At 44.5% G+C, this 19771-nt stretch overlaps 2 long non-coding RNA genes across 6 annotated transcripts in view; both read left to right on the top strand.

Moving 5' to 3' along the window:
* The window catches only part of LOC307181120, a 977962-nt gene that overhangs the window by 148040 nt on the left and 810151 nt on the right, over positions 1 to 19771 (top strand). The window contains exon 5 of one of the 5 annotated variants that reach the window (XR_013825918.1): positions 15709 to 15789. The exons of the other annotated variants lie outside the window; for them this stretch is intronic. This is a non-coding gene — a long non-coding RNA (uncharacterized lncRNA). Of the gene's footprint in view, positions 1 to 15708; positions 15790 to 19771 lie in introns of those variants that run through there. 5 annotated transcript variants of the gene reach the window in all.
* On the top strand, positions 983 to 9828 carry LOC307181123. Its single transcript, XR_013825923.1, has 3 exons — positions 983 to 1026; positions 6285 to 6395; positions 9692 to 9828. It is a non-coding gene; the product is annotated as an uncharacterized lncRNA (long non-coding RNA).

The raw sequence follows: 19771 nt of genomic DNA, 5'->3' as shown, positions 1-19771 counted from the left end.
CCTCTTGGCAGCCTTACTTCAGTCTATTTTTGGACGATAGCTGTCATTTATAACTCTGCAGGTTTGTGAATTACAGAGACCCTGAGCTCATTTCTTCAACTCGCTTTCTTTTGAGCTGGCCGCAACACCGCAGGATGGCTTCAGGCCCTAATCTGGTTCCGGCACGGCACGCTGAGCCTTTGGTTATTTCCTCTTCCTGGTGGGAAATGAGAGTTAAATTTGCCCGTCCAGACACCTCCAGCTACTCTCTCATTGGTTCTCCCTATTCCTGTTCATCTTCCGCAGAAATTGCAAACTGGGCCAAACAGGAGGTTAAAGGCACTGACTCTCCAAGTTGGGAGAGTGTTAGTAAAGGGTCTGGAATGTTGCACCCGAGTACCAGGGGAGGAAAACTGAGACATATTTGAACACGTCTCCAGTTGACATGGTTGATCATACTCTGGGTTCCACATGCATGTTTTAGCTGAAGGAAGAATACCTTAAACCTGGAGAGTTGAGACCCGTGGAATGGGTACCATGCAATATGACTTCAAAGGGTCTTCATTTGCTCACCGAACCTCTCCAATCCTATCACTGCTGCGTTTATGTCCCTGTACACACGCTTGATTCTCTTTCGGAGACATAGCAATCCATAGGTTTTAAGATACTTACTAGTCAGGTACATTCTTAGGCGTTTAATATGGGGTTTTGAGTCCATTTCGTTGAGCAAGGAGTAGCTCTTGTCTATTCCATATTTGGCTTAAGGAACTTTATCTGTGCTCATTTCAATCTCTGGTTTTATGCAGCACCCCAACTCACCTTCCCCCTTAAGGAAGCGTAAGTTGGTTTTCTAAACTTGAGACACTGTTCTGTTTTGTAATTCAGTTCATGTGTAGCCAAGTTCACATTCTGTGTATTAGTGATACCTTATGATGTTTCTTTTCTGTGTGACTTATTTCAGTTCGAATCATCATACCTGAATCCACTCATTATGCTGCTACGGGCCTGATGACATAGATTTCATTGCTGAGTGATATTGCATTGTACGTAAGTACCACAAGTTCTTTATCCATTTTTCACTTTCTGCGATATTGAACTTGTACCGTAAACGAGGTTGTTGTAAACAGAGCCGTCCCAAACTTTGGGGTGGCTGTGTCTTTTTGATTTTAATTTCCCTAAGCTATAGGACCATAAGTGGAAGTGCCCTAGGCTCTGTTGCTTTGTTTTTTAGATGTTTCAGGAAACACCATACACTTCTCCAGAGTGGCTGTTGGCAATTTACATCCCGCCCATCAGCATAAGAAGGCTCCCAGTTCTCCATGGCCTGTCATGCCTTTATGGATTTTACACTTTTTTCAGATGGCCCTTTTGACCGGGTGGAAGTGAGACTTCATTGTAGTGCAGATTTCCTTTGCAAGCTTGCTTGGTTGGCCAAAAAGTGCGTATGCGTTTTTTCCTGAATATATTCAGGAAAAAACGCATACGCCCTTTTTGGCCAAGTGCATCATTGTCGAGTTTCTGACTCTCTTCATATGCTTTCAATGCAATTCCAGTCTACCTCCTGAAATCGGTTTCCTGCAATTCTGCCTTGCTTTCAATGCCTCTTCATAGCCTTACCTCAATATATTTTTTAAAAATAGTTGGCCTTTATAACTCTGCAGGTTTTTGAATTGCAGTGGCCCTTAGCTCCATTTTTTAGCTCTTATTTTTGTGGTCTTGCCCCATAACCACAGGATTCCTTGAAGCCCTATTTTTCTTCTGGGGCACCTTGCTGTGCCTTTGGTTAATTCTTCTTACTGATGTGATATTAGAGTGACATGTGCCCATTGAAACCGCTACAGCTAGTTTCTCACTGGTTCCCCCTATTCCCATTCATCCTCTGCACTAACTGCAGACTGTGCGATACCAGAACTTAAAGGCATTGACTCCATGTGGGGATGTTGTTAGTAAAGCGGCTGGAATGTCGATCCGGAGCCCCAGGAGAGGAAAAATGAGGTGCGTTTTAGAAACCTTTCCCGATCATATGGTATACCAGTCGCTGGGTTTCCCAAGCATGGTTTAGCTGTAGGAAGATTCCCTTCAACCTGGAGTGTTGGGACCCTTGGACTGAGTAGCATGAAGTATTGCATTAAACTTTCGGCAGTTGCTCACCAAAGCTCACCAATCCTGTCAGCCCCAAGTGTCCAGCCTTATGTCTTATCCAGCTGTGGGTTTATATGTGGTCAATCCAGGTTGCATCACAGCCCCTGAGCGAATTTTGTAAGAATTTTTCTCTCTTTCATTGTTTCAGCGTTTTGTTTTTAAAATTTATTTCTATAATGGGGTTTAGCTCCTTTTCACTGCTGTGTTTGTGCCACTCTGCACACACTTGATTCCCTTATGGAGATATATCAATACATGGGTTTTAAGATTCTTATTCCTCAGATATATTTCTCTGCGGTGTATAGGGTGTGTTGAGGCCTGTTCATTGAGCAAGGTGTAGATCTTGTCTAATACCTATTTGGTTTATTGAACGGTATCTGTGCTAATTTCAAACTCTGGTTTTATGCATCACCCCACCTCTCCTTTCCCCTTAAGCTGACATAAGTGTGTTTTCTAAATGTGAGACACTGTTCTGTTCTGTAATTCATTTCTTGTGCAGCCATATTTACCCTCCCTCTATAAGTGATATCTTATGATATGTTTCTTTTTCTGTTTGACTTATTTCAAGTAGTATTATCGGACCTAAATCCACTCTTTATCCTTCTACTAGCCTTATTACATTGATTTCATGGTGAAGAGATATTCCATTGTACATAAGTACCACATCTTCTTTATCCATTGTTCTCTTTCCTGGGATATTTAAGGTGTACTGAAGTTGAGGTTCTTGTAAACAGAGTAGCCCTAAACTGTGGTGTGCTTGTGTCTTGTTGATTTTTAGACTTCCCTAGATGTACTCCCATGATTGGAAGTGTCCTATGCTCTGTAGCTCTGTTTTTTAGATGATTTAGGAACCACCATACACTTCTCCAGAGTGGCTCTCGGCAGTTCACACACTGCCCATCAGCGTATAAAGGCTCCCTGTTCTCCATGGCCTGTCCTGCATTTCTGGTTTTTACAATTTTTTAGGATGGCCCTTTTGACCGGTGGGAAGTGAGACTTCTTTGTTGTGCACATTTGCATTGCTTGCTTGCTTCGTTGCCCATAAAGTGCGTATGCGTTTTTTCCTGGATATAATCAGGAAAAAACGCATACGCCCTTTTGGGCCAACTGCATCATTGTCGAAATTCTGCCGCTTTTCATGTGCATTAAAGACGAGTCCAATCTATCTCTTGAAATCTGTTTCTTGCAATTCTGTCTTGCATTCAGATCCTCTTCTTTGCCTTACCTCAACATATTTTTGGACGTTAGTTTTCATTTATAACTCTGCAGGTTTGTGAATTGCAGTGACCCTGAGCTCCATTTTTTAAGTTGCTCTTTTGTGAGCTGGCCTCAAACCCGCAGGATTGCTTCAGGCCCTATTTTGGCTCCGGCGAGGCAGGCTGAGCCTTCCTTTAATTCTTACTCTTAATGGGAAATTAGAGTGATATGTGCCCGTCCAAACCCCTACAACTCTTCTCTCATTGGTTCCCCCTCTTCCCGTTCATCCTCCTCACAATTTGCAAAATGTGTGAAACAGAAGTTTAAATGTGCTGATTCTCCAAGTGGGGAGAGTCTAAGTAGCGTGGCTGGAATGGTGAACAGGAGCACCAGGAGAGGATAAATGAGGTGCATTTTAGACACATCTCCCGATCACATGGTGTACAGTCCTCTGGGTTTTCCATGCATGTTTTAGCTGTAGGAAGATCCCTTGAACCTGCAGATTTGGGACCCATTGAATGGGTACCAGGTAGTATTACTTTAAAGGGTGTGTATTTCCTCACCCAACCTCACATTTCTCTTAGCGCAAACAGTTTCCAGCCTTATGTCTCATCCTGCTGTGGGTCTAGATGTGTTCAATCCATGTTGCATCACCATCCCTGAGGAAAAGTTGTAAGAGGTTTTCTCTGTCTCTCTGTCGTTTATTTTTTTCAATTTATTACTATATTGGTTACAGCTGATTTTCAAAGCTCTGTTTCTTGCTGCTGTACATCCACTTGATTCACGTACAGAGAGACATCAATAAATTCTTTTTCAGATTCTTACCAGTCGTATATATTCTTTTCCGGTGACTTGAGTGTGCTGAGTGCAGTTCTTTTAGCTACCGTGTAGGCCTTGTTGATTATCAGTTTGGTATTTGGAATGGTATCTTTGCTAATTTCAACCTCCTGGATGATGCCTCACCCCTCCCCACCTTTCCCGTTTAGCAGCCTTATGCGTGTTTTCTACATATTTGACTATGTTTTTGTTTTGTAATTTATTTCATGTGTAGCCATTTTGGATTCCACCTTTAAGTGATATCTTATGATATGTGTCTTTTTCTTTTTGAATTCTGTCACTTAGAATGATCATACGTAACTCCTCCGGAGTTGTTACAACTGGCCATATTTCATTGATTTCCAGGCTGAATAATATTCCACTCTACCTAAGTACCACATCTCTATCCATTTTTTCCCTCCAGAGACATTTAAGTTATATCCTAGTCGAGGATCTTTTAAACAGAGAGGGGGTAAACATTGGGGTGCCTGTGTCCTCTCGATTTTTGTTTTTCCCAAGATATACGCCCATGAGTGCAAGTGCCCTATGCTCTGTAGCTCATTTTTTAGATGCTTTAGTAAACACAATACACTTCTCCAGAATGGCCGTTGGCAATATACATTTCCACTATAAGTCTCACAGGGCTCCCTCTTCTCGTTGCCCTGTCCTGCATTTCTGTTGTTTACGCTTTATGAGGATGGCTCTTCTGACTGATGCGAAGTGATATCTTTTGTAGTATTGACTTCCAGTGCCCACCTGTTTGGTTGGCTAAAAAAGTGTATGCCCTTTTCTTGAATATATACAGAAAAGAACGCATACACCCTTTTTGGCCAACTGCAATGTTGGCAATGTTCAGCTCCTTTTCTTGTGCTTAATGGCGAGTCCTTTCTACCTCCTCAAATCCCTTTCCTGCCATTCTCCCTTGCTTACAAATCCTTTTCTCTGACTTTCCTCAAGACATTTTTCAGTGATGGATATTTTCAACTCTGCAGTTTTGTGAATTTTACTGCCCCTGAGTTCCATTGTTCAACTCGTGTTTATGGGAACTGGCCACAAAGCAGCGGGATTTCCTCAAGCCCTATACTGTTTCCATGGGCAACCCTAGCCTTTGGTCAATTCGTCTTCCTGATTGGAAATTAGAGTGACATGTGCCTGTCTGAACACCTAGGACTTGTCTCTCATTGTTCCTCATCCTTCCGTTTCATCCTCTGGACAAATTCCAAACTGTACGCAACAGGATGTTGACAGTGCTGACATCTCCAAGTGGGGAGACTGTTAGTAAAGACGCTGGAGGGGTGAACCCGAGCACCAGGAGATGAGGAGATAAGATGCCTTTTCCAAACTCTTCCCGATCAGATGGTATACCATCCTCTGAGTGTGACAGACATGTTTTAGCAGTAGGAAGAGTCCCATTCATGTAAGGAGAACACCAGGGCTTTTTCAAAATCAGTGTCTCCCCGAAACCCAAACTGGGGAAGTTTTTAAGCTACGGCTACACATATGTTCATTAAGGGCCTTGGGAAGTAGGCAGAGTCCAAACTTTAGATGATTGAAGTCTTCAGGGTCAGAAGCACTCACCACCAGCTTCCCTTAGGCTACACTTTAACTGTCATTGATAGATGATGTCAATAAAAATATCTATTCTTTTTCAGATTATTTCCCCTTATAGGTTATTGCAAAATGTTGAGTGTAGTTCCCTGTGCTATACAGTAGTTCCTTGTTGATGATCTATTTTATACATAGCAGTGTGTATGTGTTCATTCCAAACTGTTAATTTATCCCTCCTCCCACCTTTCCCCTTTGGTAATAATAAATTATAAGATTTTATACTTCTCAGAAATGGGGGAGCTGAAAGAGAGGTATCATTTTCAATGGAAAAGCATTTAAAACAAGATTGAAGGTTTAACCAAGATTATTAGCTGTACATCCTTGGAAAGAAATCACTTCGTTTCTCTAATATTGACCTGACAAATAAGACAAACCTTTTCACTGAACTTGCTTATAAAAAGTGATGGAAATATCAAATGGAAGTGTTAAAAACATCTTATTTTACCCGAGCCTTATACACTGTTCTATGTTAACTACAGTTTGGCTCACACATCTGTTCATTGAGGTTACAATAGTCTCAATTTCTGTTACTGATCCTCCAGAGTGGACCCCAACAAGTGTCCCCCTGCCCAGTGTCATTGGGGCCAACAGATCGAGACTGAGTTTGGTTCACAAGCAAAGGAAACTTTATATTTTGATCAGAGAATGGAGAGGTGAGAGCATGCACTACCCCGTGGGCTGTGGGCTGGGCTGCTGTGTAGAGATCATGTCAGAGTCAGTGGGAGGGAGGGAGGCGGCGGAGCTCTCGAGGGCCGGGTTGGCTGTAGCTCAGGCTCTATATCGTGGAGTCTGCACTGGGCCCCAGGAGCTGAGGTGTCGACCCAGCCATTCTGCACTAGGAAATCTGGTCTGAAGTGCCGGGTGTGGAACCTCTGCATGCGGGACCCTAGGAGCACGTGAAATTAGACAAAGCACAAAGGATAAAAAAGGTTAGACTTGACTTTATTGCCCAGATTCTATTTTTATCTCCCAGGGATTTTTAATGGGCTTTGCTGGGGACAAACCCCTCCTCTGCCTTTTGTCCCGTTCCTCATTCTTGGAGTGCTGAGGGTGCAGACCCTTCTTCTGTAACTGCTGAGTGCTGAGTTGGGAGCCCTCATACCCTGGGGCGAGGGTCAGAGCTTCTCCCCAGCAGCCTCCCGGTGACGTTGATTGTCCCCAGGACCCCTGCCTCCCTGCTCGTCCACCTGAGCACCAGCATTGGAAGTGTTATAGATTCTAATGACCTTTAAGGGTCCAGGAAAGAGATGTGCAGAGACGCTGTGGGGGCCGGTTTCACCCCGCCCCACATTTGTTCGGCCACCTTAGGCTGACCGTCTCTGCCAGCCTAGATGCTCTGACCAGTAGTCTGCGCTTTCTTCAGTTAGGCCCCTGAATTAACGTACAAACAGCACCAGGTGTCAGAGCCCTGCCCGCTCAACTCCCAGACAGTCCAGGGTCAGTGGTGACCAAGGACCATGATGGCTACTGAGTCAACAGCCTTTTGAAGTAAACAGGAGTCCAGCCGGTCTTATTGGCCACCATCATCACGGTGTCTGTAGGCTTTTCTATGGTGACAGTGTGGTATACTGTTCCCCCGCCAAGATTATTAGCTCCCCTCTGGGTGCAGTAAGTCCTGCAAGCAGTAGTCTACTCTTTTGGGACACACTCTTGTTGTTTTATGAGAGAAACTCCAGGTCAAGTGATGTTCACATGAGTCGTCATGGTGCCCTGTTGCCCCCGGTTATCTCTCTGGATGTTGGAGTTGGAGGGCCTCCTCACTCGAGGTCGGTGTGCCCACGGAGCGAACCCTGCAACTTCAGGGCATGGTTGGTGGTTAGGATCACCACGTGGGGTCCTTTTCCCTTAGGAGGGAGGTGGCCTTTTGGGCTGCTGATTTCCAGGTTTTTAGATACCGCCAGTATCTTGGCCAGATGTGGCAGTGGGCCAAGCCCCTTAGTGACCGTAGTTTATCCTACCTGGATGGCATTCTTGCATTGTTCCATTTCAAGTGGTCCCAGTTTTTGCACTAATTCTCCAATGGCGATTCACCTTTCACCGGGATTGTAAAGATCAAAGGGTTTAGCTAAATTAGGGAGTTCCAGGGCAAGGGTCTGAATTGACTGCTCTTTCCATTCTTGAAAGGCCACTTCTGGATTCTATTCAAAAGGATCATCATCTTTTCCTTTCAGTGTTTCATATAGAGGCCCAGCTAGTAGACTGTAGTTAGGGATCCAGAAGCAGCAAACCCTGGCCTCCCCAGGAACCCCTAAGCTGTCTTCTAGTTTTAGAAAGGGGTAAGGCTGAAAATGGTTTCTTCCCTTTCCTGGGATGGGCTTCTCTGACCTTCTGTGAGAATGAAGCCCAGGCAGGTCACCGCAGTCTGTGATATTTGAGCTTTTTCTTGGACAACTTCTATCCTTTATTGGCTTGGTAGTTCAGAGGCCTCCTTAGTAGGGCTGGTGATCAGAATGTCGTCTGCATATTGAAGGAGGGTTTCCTTTTCCAGAGGTAGAACTTTTAGGTCTTTAGCTAAGCTTTCCCCAAAGATGGTGTGGGAATTTTTGCACCCTTGGGGCCAGACGGCCCGGAAGTATTGTTTTAGTTGTATGTTGAGTCCTGCCACTCACAAGCCAAAATTTCTTGTGACTCTGGGACTAATGGAATACAAAAGAAGGCATCATTGAAGACTAATACAGAATACCATGTCCTGGTGGTTGGTAGAATGACCAGCAGGGTGTAGGAATTAGGAGCAACTGGAGGTATATCCTCGGTGGCTTCACTGACTGTCCTGACATCCTTTACCAGGTCCCCAGCAGCCCATGGGGCTCTCGTGGTCAGACCAATCCCAGAATATGGAGCTCACCTGGGCAGGTACCCCACCCCCACCCCAGCCCACGGGGCTCTCGTGGTCAGGCCCCTCCCAGGATACAGAGCTACCCTTGCAGGTACCGTGGCAGGGCTGGGCACACAGGAACCGTGCACATAGCCCTCATTGCAGAGCACCCCCAGCTCACCTGTCGCTCAGAGCTGACACAGAGCACCTCAGAGCAGGACTTGAACTAACAAACAGCAGCTGCGACAGGTCTGTGACCCTGGGCATCACTCCATGAGGCCTCCCTCCACCTGGTCTTCCAGAGACTTCCACTGCACCCGGGGCACCAGGCCTCTGTCTCCAACCACCACCCACCCCTCCTCTGCCTGACTCCTGGGTTCCTCTCATTAGGAGAGGGTTTTCTTGAAGTTGTCTCCCACTCATGGGCCAGATAAAATGATTAGAAAACAAGCCAAAGCTGCAGCCCCTTGTCTATCCTGACTCTCAGGAGCCCACACCTGTTCCTTGGACCTGGCCGGTTCAGCAAGTTCCATTTTCTGCAACTGTGAGCCCCTGAGGGGTGATGATTGGCTGACCTGGGCAGCCTTACCGTGCCGGCCAGCCCTCCCCAGGTGTGCCTGGGTTGAGATCAATATAAATACCACTCCAGGCAGCAAGAGCCCCTGCAGCCGTGCCTGACGCCATTTTCTCTGCCCTGTCAGCAGTCTCGGGGCTGGGCTGGTGGGAGGGAGTGAGAGGCCACGGCTTTGTGGGTGGCCCAGTGTGAGTGGGGCTCTGCTGGACTTTCTGCAGCAGTTGCCAGGCTGCCACCTGCTAAAGAAGAGGATGTGTCACCCATACCTGCTGCTGGAATTTCTCCCTGGGCAGAGGTGAGGAAGGAAAAAAGCAGTGGGGGCAGGGACAGGACGGGTATCTCAGGCAGGGAAATGGAAATCTTCCAGAAGAGCACCCAGGGCCAGGACCATCCTGGCTGGCCTGCAGGCACCAAGTCGGCCGGCATGCTGTCACTCGTGTGGCTCTATGGCCCTTCCTCTAGGCTTTCAAGTCCTTGTATATATTCAGGTGTTTTACCTGGGACGGGTGGGAATAGTTCAGCAGCAACTGGCCTGGGGCTCAGCTCACGTTTACTCACAGATGCCTCGGCACGGTGCCCCAGCTTTGCAATGAGGACGCTTGTTGCGTGGGGGCTGCTGGCTGAATGGGAGACGATTCCCCACCACTGACCAACTTCAGAATTGTTTACAACTGGAGCAAGTGCCCTGATACGGTTTTCCTCTGTGGAACTGGTGGGTTCTGTGTTTTTTTCTCTTTTTCGTTTTTGGTTCAAGGTAGATTTTATTCCTCTTTTTTGTATTTACAGATATAAGCATGGAAATAATTTATTCATATAAATACATGTATGTGCAGGGAATAATTGTTTTTTCTGTTTTATTTTTTAAATTTTATTTCTTTTTAATTTTGAATTTTATTTTATATTTTTATACAGCAGGTTCTTATTGGTTATCTATTTTATACATATAAATGTATACATGCCAATCCCAGTCTCTCAACTCCTCCCACCACCACCCCCCAACAGCTTTCCCCCCTTGTTGTCCATACGTTTGTTGTCTACATCTGTTGCTCTATTTATGCCTTGCAAAATGGTTAATCTGTACAGTTTTTCTAGGTTCCACATATATGCATGAATATACAAGATTTGTTTTTCTCTTTCTGACTTACTTCACTCTGTATGACAGTCTCTAGATCCATTGACGTCTCTACAAATGACCCAATTTCATTCCTTTTCATGGCTTAGTAATATTCCATTTTATATATGTACCACAGCTTTATGCATTCGTCTGTCTGTGGGCATTTAGGTTGCTTCCATTACCTCGATATTGTAAATAGTGATGCAATGAACATTGCGGTGAATGACTCTTTTTGATTTATGGTTTTGTCTGGGTATATGTCCAGTACTGGGATTGCTGTATCATATGGTAATTCTATTGTTAGTTTCTTAAGAAATTCCATATTGTTCTCCATAATGACTGTATCAATTTATATTCCCAACAATAGTGGAAGAGGGTTCCTTTTCTCCACACCATTTCCAGCATATTTTGTTTGTAGATTTTCAATGATGCCTATTCTACCAGGTGTGAGGTGATACCTCATTGTTGAATCCATTTCGTTGAGCAAGGGGTAGCTCTTGTCTATTACATATTTGGCTTATGGAATGGTATCTGTGCTAATTTCAAACTCTGCTTTTATGCAGCACCCCAACTCACCTTCCCCCTTAAGCAGGCATAAGTTGGTTTTCTAAACTTGAGACCCTGTTCTGTTTTGTAATTCAGTTCATGTGTAGCCAAGTTCACATTCCGTGTATTAGTGATACCTTATGATGTTTCTTTTTCTGTGTGACTTATTTCACTTAGAATCATCGTGCCTCAATCCACTCATTATGCTGGTACGGGCCTGGTGACATAGATTTCATTGCTGAGTGGTATTCTGTTGTACAGAAGTACCGCAACTTCTTTATCCATTATTTGCTCTCTGGGATATTTAACTTGTGCCGTAGAAGAGATTCCTGTAAAAAGAGCCGTCCCAAATTTTGGGGTTGCTGTGTCTTTTTGATATTAATTTCCCTAAGCTATAGGACCATAAGTGGAAGTGCCCTAGGCTCTGTTGCTTTGTTTTTTAGATGTTTCAGGAAACACCATACACTTCTCCCGAGTGTCTGTTGGCAATTTACATCCCGCCCATCAGCATAACAAGGCTCCCAGTTCTCCATGGCCTGTCCTGCCTTTCTGGATTTTACACTTTATTCTGATGGCCCTTTTGACCGGGGGGAAGTGAGACTTCATTGTAGTGCAGATTTCCTTTGCAAGCTTGCTTGGTTGGCCAAAAAGGGCGTATGCGTTTTTTCCTGAATATATTCAGGAAAAAACGCATACGCCCTTTTTGGCCAAGTGCATCATTGTGGACGTTCTGCCTCTTTTCCTACGCTTTCAATGCAATTCCAGTCTACCTCCTGAAATCGGTATCCTGCAATTCTGCCCCGCTTTCAAGTCCTCTTGGCAGCCTTACTTCAGTCTATTTTCGGACGATAGCTGTCATTTATAACTCTGCAGGTTTGTGAATTACAGAGCCCCTGAGCTCCTTTCTTCAACTCACTTTCTTGTGAGCTGGCCGCAACACTGCAGGATGACTTCAGGCCCTAATCTGTTTCCGCCACGGCACGCTGAGCCTTTGGTTAATTCCTCTTCCTAGTGGGAAATGAGAGTTAAATTTGCCCGTCCAGACACCTCCAGCTAGTCTCTCATTGGTTCTCCCTATTCCTGTTCATCTTCCGCAGAAATTGCAAACTGGGCCAAACAGGAGGTTAAAGGCACTGACTGTCCAAGTCGGGAGAGTGTTAGTAAAGCGTCTGGAATGTTGCACCCGAGTACCAGGGTATGAAAACTGAGACATATTTGAACACGTCTCCCGATCACACGGTTGATCATACTCTGGGTTCCACATGCATGTTTTAGCTGAAGGAAGAATACCTTAAACCTGGAGAGTTGAGACCCGTGGAATGGGTACCATGCAATATGACTTCAAAGGGTCTTCATTTGCTCACCGAACCTCTCCAATCCTATCACTGCTGCATTTATGCCCCAGTACACACGCTTGATTCTCTTTCGGAGACATAGCAATCCCTAGGTTTTAAGATACTTACTAGTCAGGTACATTCTTAGGCATTTAATATGGGGTGTTGAGTCCATTTCGTTGAGCAAGGAGTAGCTCTTGTCTATTCCATATTTGGCTTAAGGAACTTTATCTGTGCTCATTTCAATCTCTGGTTTTATGCAGCACCCCAACTCACCTTTCCCCTTAAGCAAGCAGAAGTTGGTTTTCTAAATTTGAGACCCTGTTCTGTTTTGGAATGCAGTTCCTGTGTAGCCAAGTTTACATTCCGTGTATTAGTGATATCTTATGATGTTTCTTTTTCTGTGTGACTTATTTCAGTTAGAATCATCGTACCTGAATCCACTCATTATGCTGCTACGGGCCTGATGACTTAGATTTCATTGCTGAGTGATATTGCATTGTACATACGTACCACAAGTTCTTTATCCATTTTTCACTTTCTGTGATATTGAACTTGTACGGTAAACGAGGTTCTTGTAAACAGAGGCGTCCCAAACTTTGGGGTGGCTGTGTCTTTTTGATTTTAATTTCCCTAAGCTATAGGACCATAAGTGGAAGTGCCCTAGGCTCTGTTGCTTTGTTTTTTAGATGTTTCAGGAAACACCATACACTTCTCCTGAGTGTCTGTTGGCAATTTACATCTCGCCCATCAGCATAACAAGGCTCCCAGTTCTCCATGGCCTGTCCTGCCTTTCTGGATTTTACACTTTTTTCAGATGGCCCTTTTGACCGGGGGGAAGTGAGACTTAATTGTAGTGCAGATTTCCTTTGCAAGCTTGCTTGGTTGGCCAAAAAGGGCGTATGCGTTTTTTCCTGAATATATTCAGGAAAAAACGCATACGCCCTTTTTGGCCAAGTGCATCATTGTGGACGTTCTGCCTCTTTTCCTATGCTTTCAATGCAATTCCAGTCTACCTCCTGAAATCGGTTTCCTGCAATTCTGCCCCGCTTTCAAGTCCTCTTGGCAGCCTTACTTCAGTCTATTTTTGGACGATAGCTGTCATTTATAACTCTGCAGGTTTGTGAATTACAGTGCCCCTGAGATCCTTTCTTCAACTCGCTTTCTTGTGACCTGGCCGCAACACCGCAGGATGGCTTCAGGCCCTAATCTGGTTCCGGCACGGCACGCTGAGCCTTTGGTTAATTCCTCATCCTGGTGGGAAATTAGAGTTAAATTTGCCAATCCACACACCTCCCGCTTGTCTCTCATTGGTTCTCCCTATTCCTGTACATCTTCCGCAGAAATTGCAAACTGGGCCAAACAGGAGGTTAAAGGCACTGACTCTCCAAGTGGGGAGAGTGTTAGTAAAGCGTCTGGAATGTTGCACCGAAGTACCAGGGGATGAAAACTGAGACATATTTTAACATGTCTCCCGATCACATGGTTGATCATACTCTGGGTTCCACATGCATGTTTTAGCTGAAGGAAGAATACCTTAAACCTGGAGAGTTGAGACCCGTGGAATGGGTACCATGCAATATGACTTCAAAGGGTCTTCATTTGCTCACCGAATCTCTCCAATCCTATCACTGCTGCGTTTATGACCCTTGTACACACGCTTGATTCTCTTTTGGAGACATATCAATCCATAGGTTTTAAGATACTTACTAGTCAGGTATATTCTTAGGCGTTTAATATGGGGTGTGGAGTCCATTTCGTTGAGCAAGGAGTAGCTCTTGTCTATTCCATATTTGGCTTAAGGAACTTTATCTGTGCTCATTTCAGTCTCTGGTTTTATGCAGCACCCCAACTCACCTTTCCACTTAAGCAAGCATAAGTTGGTTTTCTAAATTTGAGACACTGTTCTGTTTTGTAATTCAGTTCCTCTGTAGCCAAGTTTAAATTCCATGTATTAGTGATATTTTTTGATGTTTCTTTTTCTGTTAGACTTATTTCAGTTAGAATCACCATACCCGAATCCACTCATTATGCTGCTACGGGCCTGGTGACATAGATTTCATTGCTGAGTGATATTGCTTTGTACATGAGTACCACAACTTCTTTATCCATTTTTCACTTTCTGTGATATTGAACTTGTACGGTAAACGAGGTTCTTGTATACAGAGGCGTCCGAAACTTTGGGGTGCCTGTGTCTTTTTGATTTTAATTTCCCTAAGCTATAGGACCATAAGTGGAAGTGCCCTAGGCTCTGTTGCTTTGTTTTTTAGATGTTTCAGGAAACACCATACACTTCTCCCGAGTGTCTGTTGGCAATTTACATCCCGCCCATCAGCATAACAAGGCTCCCAGTTCTCCATGGCCTGTCCTGCCTTTCTGGATTTTACACTTTTTTCAGATGACCCTTTTGACCGGGGGGAAGTGAGACTTCATTGTAGTGCAGATTTCCATTGCAAGCTTGCTTGGTTGGCCAAAAAGGGCGTATGCGTTTTTTCCTGAATATATTCAGGAAAAAACGCATACGCACTTTTTGGCCAAGTGCATCACTGTGGACGTTCTGCCTCTTTACCTATGCTTGAAATGCAATTCCTGTCTACCTCCTGAAATCGGTTTCCTGCAATTCTGCCCCGCTTTCAAGTCCTCTTGGCAGCCTTACTTCAGTCTATTTTTGGACGATAGCTGTCATTTATAACTCTGCAGGTTTGTGAATTACAGTGCCCCTGAGCTCCTTTCTTCAACTCGCTTTCTTGTGAGCTGGCCGCAACACCGCAGGATGTCTTCAGGCCCTAATGTGGTTCCGGCATGGCATGCTGAGCCTTTGGTTAATTCCTCTTCCTGGTGGGAAATGAGAGTTAAATTTGCCCATCCAGACACCTCCAGCTAGTCTTTCATTGGTTCTCGCTATTCCTGTTCATCTTCCACAAAAATTGCAAACTGGGCCAAACAGGTGGTTAAAGGGACTGACTCTCCAAGTGGGGAGAGTGTTAGTAAAGCGTCTGGAATGTTGCACCCGAGTACCAGGGTTCGAAGACTGAGACATATTTGAACACATCTCCCGATCACATGGTTGATCATACTCTAGGTTCCACATGCATGTTTTAGATGAAGGAAGAATACCTTAAACCTGGGTAGTTGAAACCTGTGGAATGGGTACCATGCAATATGACTTCAAAGGGTCTTCATTTGCTCACAAACCTCTCCAATCCTATCACTGCTGCGTTTATGCCCTTATAAACATGCTTGATTCTCTTTCGGAGACATAGCAATCCATAGGTTTTAAGATACTTACTAGTCAGGTACATTCTTATGCGTTTAATATGGGATGTTGAGTCCATTTCGTTGAGCAAGGAGTAGCTCTTGTCTATTCCATATTTGGCTTAAGGAACTTTATCTGTGCTCATTTCAATCTCTGGTTTTATGCAGCACCCCAACTCACCTTTACCCTTAAGCAAGCATAAGTTGGTTTTCTAAATTTGAGACCCTGTTCTGTTCTGTAATTCAGTTCCTGTGTAGCCAAGTTTACATTCCGTGTATTACTGATATCTTATGATGTTTCTTTTTCTGTGTGACTTATTTCAGTTAGAGTCATCATACCTGAATCCACTCATTGTGCTGCTAAGGGCCTGATGACACAGATTTCATTGCTGAGTGATATTGCTTTGTAAGTAAATACCACAACTTCTTTATCCATTTTTCACTTTCCGCGATGTTGAACTTGTACTGTAAACGAGGTTCTTGTAAACAGAGCCGTTCCAAACTTTGGGGTGGCTGTGTCTTTTTGATTTTAATTTCCCTAAGCTATAGGACCATAAGTGGAAGTGCCCTAGGCTCTGTTGCTTTGTTTTTTAGATGTTTCAGGAAACACCATACACTTCTCCTGAGTGGTTGTTGGCAATTTACATCCCGCCCATCAGCATAACAAGGCTCCCAGTTCTCCATGGCCTGTCCTGCCTTTCTGGATTTTACACTTTCTTCAGATGGCCCTTTTGACCGGGGGGAAGTGAGACTTCATTGTAGTGCAGATTTCCTTTGCAAGCTTGCTTGGTTGGCCAAGAAGGGTGTATGCGTTTTTTCCTGAATATATTCAGGAAAAAACGCATACGCCCTTTTTGGTCAAGTGCATCATTGTGGACGTTCTGCCTCTTTTCCTATGCTTTCAATGCAATTCCAGTCTACCTCCTGAAATCGGTTTCCTGCAATTCTGCCCCGCTTTCAAGTCCTCTTGGCCGCCTTACTTCAGTCTATTTTTGGACGATAGCTGTCATTTATAACTCTGCAGGTTTGTGAATTACAGTGCCCCTGAGCTCCTTTCTTCAACTCGCTTTCTTGTGACCTGGCCGCAACACCGCAGGATGGTTTCAGGCCCTAATCTGGTTCCGGCACGGCACGCTGAGCCTTTGGTTATTTCCTCTTCCTGGAGGGAAATGAGAGTTAAATTTGCCCGTCCAGACACCTCCAGCTAGTCTCTCATTGGTTCTCGCTATTCCTGTTCATCTTCCAAGAAATTGCAAACTGGGCCAAACAGGAGGTTAAAGGCGCTGACTCTCCAAGTGGGGAGAGTGTTAGTAAAGCGTCTGGAATGTTGCACCCGAGTACCAGGGGAGGAAAACTGAGACATATTTGAACACGTCTCCCGTTCACATTGTTGATCATACTTGGGTTCCACATGCATCTTTTAGCTGAAGGAAGAATACATTAAACCTGTGTATTTGAAACCCGTGGAATGGGTACCATGCAATATGACTTCAAAGGGTCTTCATTTGCTCACCGAACCTCTCCAATCCTATCACTGCTGCGTTTATGCCCCTGTACACATGCTTGATTCTCTTTCGGAGACATAGCAATCCATAGGTTTTAAGATACTTACTAGTCAGGTACATTCTTAGGTGTTTAATATGCGGTGTTGAGTCCATTTCGTTGAGCAAGGAGTAGCTCTTGTCTATTCCATATTTGGCTTAAGGAACTTTATCTGTGCTCATTTCAATCTCTGGTTTTATGCAGCACCCCAACTGACCTTTCCCCTTAAGCAAGCATAAGTTGGTTTTCTAAATTTGAGACCCTGTTCTGTTCTGTAATTTAGTTCCTGTGTAGCCAAGTTTACATTCCGTGTATTACTGATATCTTATGATGTTTCTTTTTCTGTGTGACTTATTTCAGTTAGAATCATCATACCTGAATCCACTCATTGTGCTGCTAAGGGCCTGAAGACACAGATTTCATTGCTGAGTGATATTGTTTTGTAAGTAAATACCACAACTTCTTTATCCATTTTTCACTTTCTGCGATGTTGAACTTGTACTGTAAACGAGGTTCTTGTAAACAGAGCCGTTCCAAACTTTGGGGTGACTGTGTCTTTTTGATTTTAATTTCCCTAAGCTATAGGACCATAAGTGGAAGTGCCCTAGGTTCTGTTGCTTTGTTTTTTAGATGTTTCAGGAAACACCATACACTTCTACCGAGTGGTTGTTGGCAATTTACATCCCGCCCATCAGCATAACAAGCCTCCCAGTTCTCCATGGCCTGTCCTGCCTTTCTGGATTTTACACTTTTTTCAGATGGCCCTTTTGACCAGGGGGAAGTGAGACTTCATTGTAGTGCAGATTTCCTTTGCAAGCTTGCTTGGTTGGCCAAAAAGGGCGTATGCGTTTTTTCCTGAATATATTCAGGAAAAAACGCATACGCCCTTTTTGGCCAAGTGCATCATTGTGGACGTTCTGCCTCTTTTCCTATGCTTTCAATGCAATTCCAGTCTACCTCCTGAAATCGGTTTCCTACAATTCTGCTCCGCTTTCAAGTCCTCTTGGCAGCCTTACTTCAGTATATTTTGGGACGATAGCTGTCATTTATAACTCTGCAGGTTTGTGAATTACAGTGCCCCTGAGCTCCTTTCTTCAACTCGCTTTCTTTTGAGCTGGCCGCAACACCGCAGGGTGGCTTCAGGCCCTAATCTGGTTCCAGTACGGCACGCTGAGCCTCTGGTTATTTCCTCTTCCTGGTGGGAAATGAGAGTTAAATTTGCCCGTCCAGACACCTCCAGCTAGCGTCTCATTGGTTCTCGCTATTCCTGTTCATCTTCCGCAGAAATTGCAAACTGTGCCAAACAGGAGGTTAAAGGCGCTGACTCTCCAAGTGTGGAGAGTGTTAGTAAAGCGTCTGGAATGTTGCACCCGAGTACCAGGGGAGGAAAACTGAGACATATTTGAACACGTCTCCCGTTCACATGGTTGATCATACTCTGGGTTCCACATGCATGTTTTAGCTGAAGGAAGAATACCTTAAAACTGGAGAGTTGAGACCCGTGGAATGGGTACCATGCAATATGACTTCAAAGGGTCTTCATTTGCTCACCGAACCTCTCCAATCCTATCACTGCTGCGTTTATGCCCCTGTACACATGCTTTATTCTCTTTTGGAGGCATAGCAATCCATAGGTTTTAAGATACTTACTAGTCAGGTACATTCTTAGGCATTTAATATGGGCTTTGAGTCCATTTCGTTGAGCAAGGAGTAGCTCTTGTCTATTCCATATTTGGCTTAAGGAACTTTATCTGTGCTCATTTCAATCTCTGGTTTTATGCAGCACCCCAACTCACCTTTCCCCTTAAGCAAGCATAAGTTGGTTTTCTAAATTTGCGACCCTGTTCTGTTCTGTAATTCAGTTCCTGTGTAGCCAAGTTTACATTCCGTGTATTAGTGATATCTTATGATGTTTCTTTTTCTGTGTGACTTATTTCAGTTAGAATCATCGTACCTGAATCCACTCATTATGCTGCTACGGGCCTGATGACATAGATTTCATTGCTGAGTGATACTGCATTGTACGTAAGTACCACAAGTTCTTTATCCATTTTTCACTTTCTGCGATGTTGAACTTGTACTGTAAACGAGGTTCTTGTAAACCGAGCCGTTCGAAACTTTGGGGTGGCTGTGCCTTTTTGATTTTAAATTCCCTAAGCTATAGGACCATAAGTGGAAGTGCCCTAGGCTCTGTTGCTTTGTCTTTTAGATGTTTCAGGAAACACCATACACTTCTCCCGAGTGTTTGTTGGCAATTTACATCCCGCCCTTCAGCATAACAAGGCTCCCAGTTCTCCATGGCCTGTCCTGCCTTTCTGGATTTTACACTTTTTTCAGATGGCCCTTTTGACCTGGGGAAGTGAGACTTCATTGTAGTGCAGATTTCCTTTGCAAGCTTGCTTGGTTGGCCAAAAAGGGCGTATGCGTTTTTTCCTGAATATATTCAGGAAAAAACGCATACGCCCTTTTTGGCCAAGTGCATCATTGTGGACGTTCTGCCTCTTTTCCTATGCTTTCAATGCAATTCCAGTCTACCTCCTGAAATCGGTTTCCTGCAATTCTGCCCCGCTTTCAAGTCCTCTTGGCAGCCTTACTTCAGTCTCTTTTTGGACGATAGCTGTCATTTATAACTCTGCAGGTTTGTGAATTACAGTGCCCCTGAGCTCCTTTCTTCAACTCGCTTTCTTTTGAGCTGGCCGCAACACCGCAGGATGGCTTCAGGCCCTAATCTGGTTCCGGCACGGCATGCTGAGCCTTTGGTTAATTCCTCTTCCTGGTGGGAAATGAGAGTTAAATTTGCCCGTCCAGACACCTCCAGCTAGCCTCTCATTGGTTCTCGCTATTCCTGT

Source organism: Stenella coeruleoalba (assembly GCF_951394435.1).
Source record: "Stenella coeruleoalba genome assembly, contig: scaffold_33, whole genome shotgun sequence".
Lineage (NCBI taxonomy): Eukaryota > Metazoa > Chordata > Mammalia > Artiodactyla > Delphinidae > Stenella > Stenella coeruleoalba.
The sequence above is the reverse complement of the archived record's forward strand: the minus strand, read 5'-3'. Positions and strand labels throughout refer to the sequence as shown.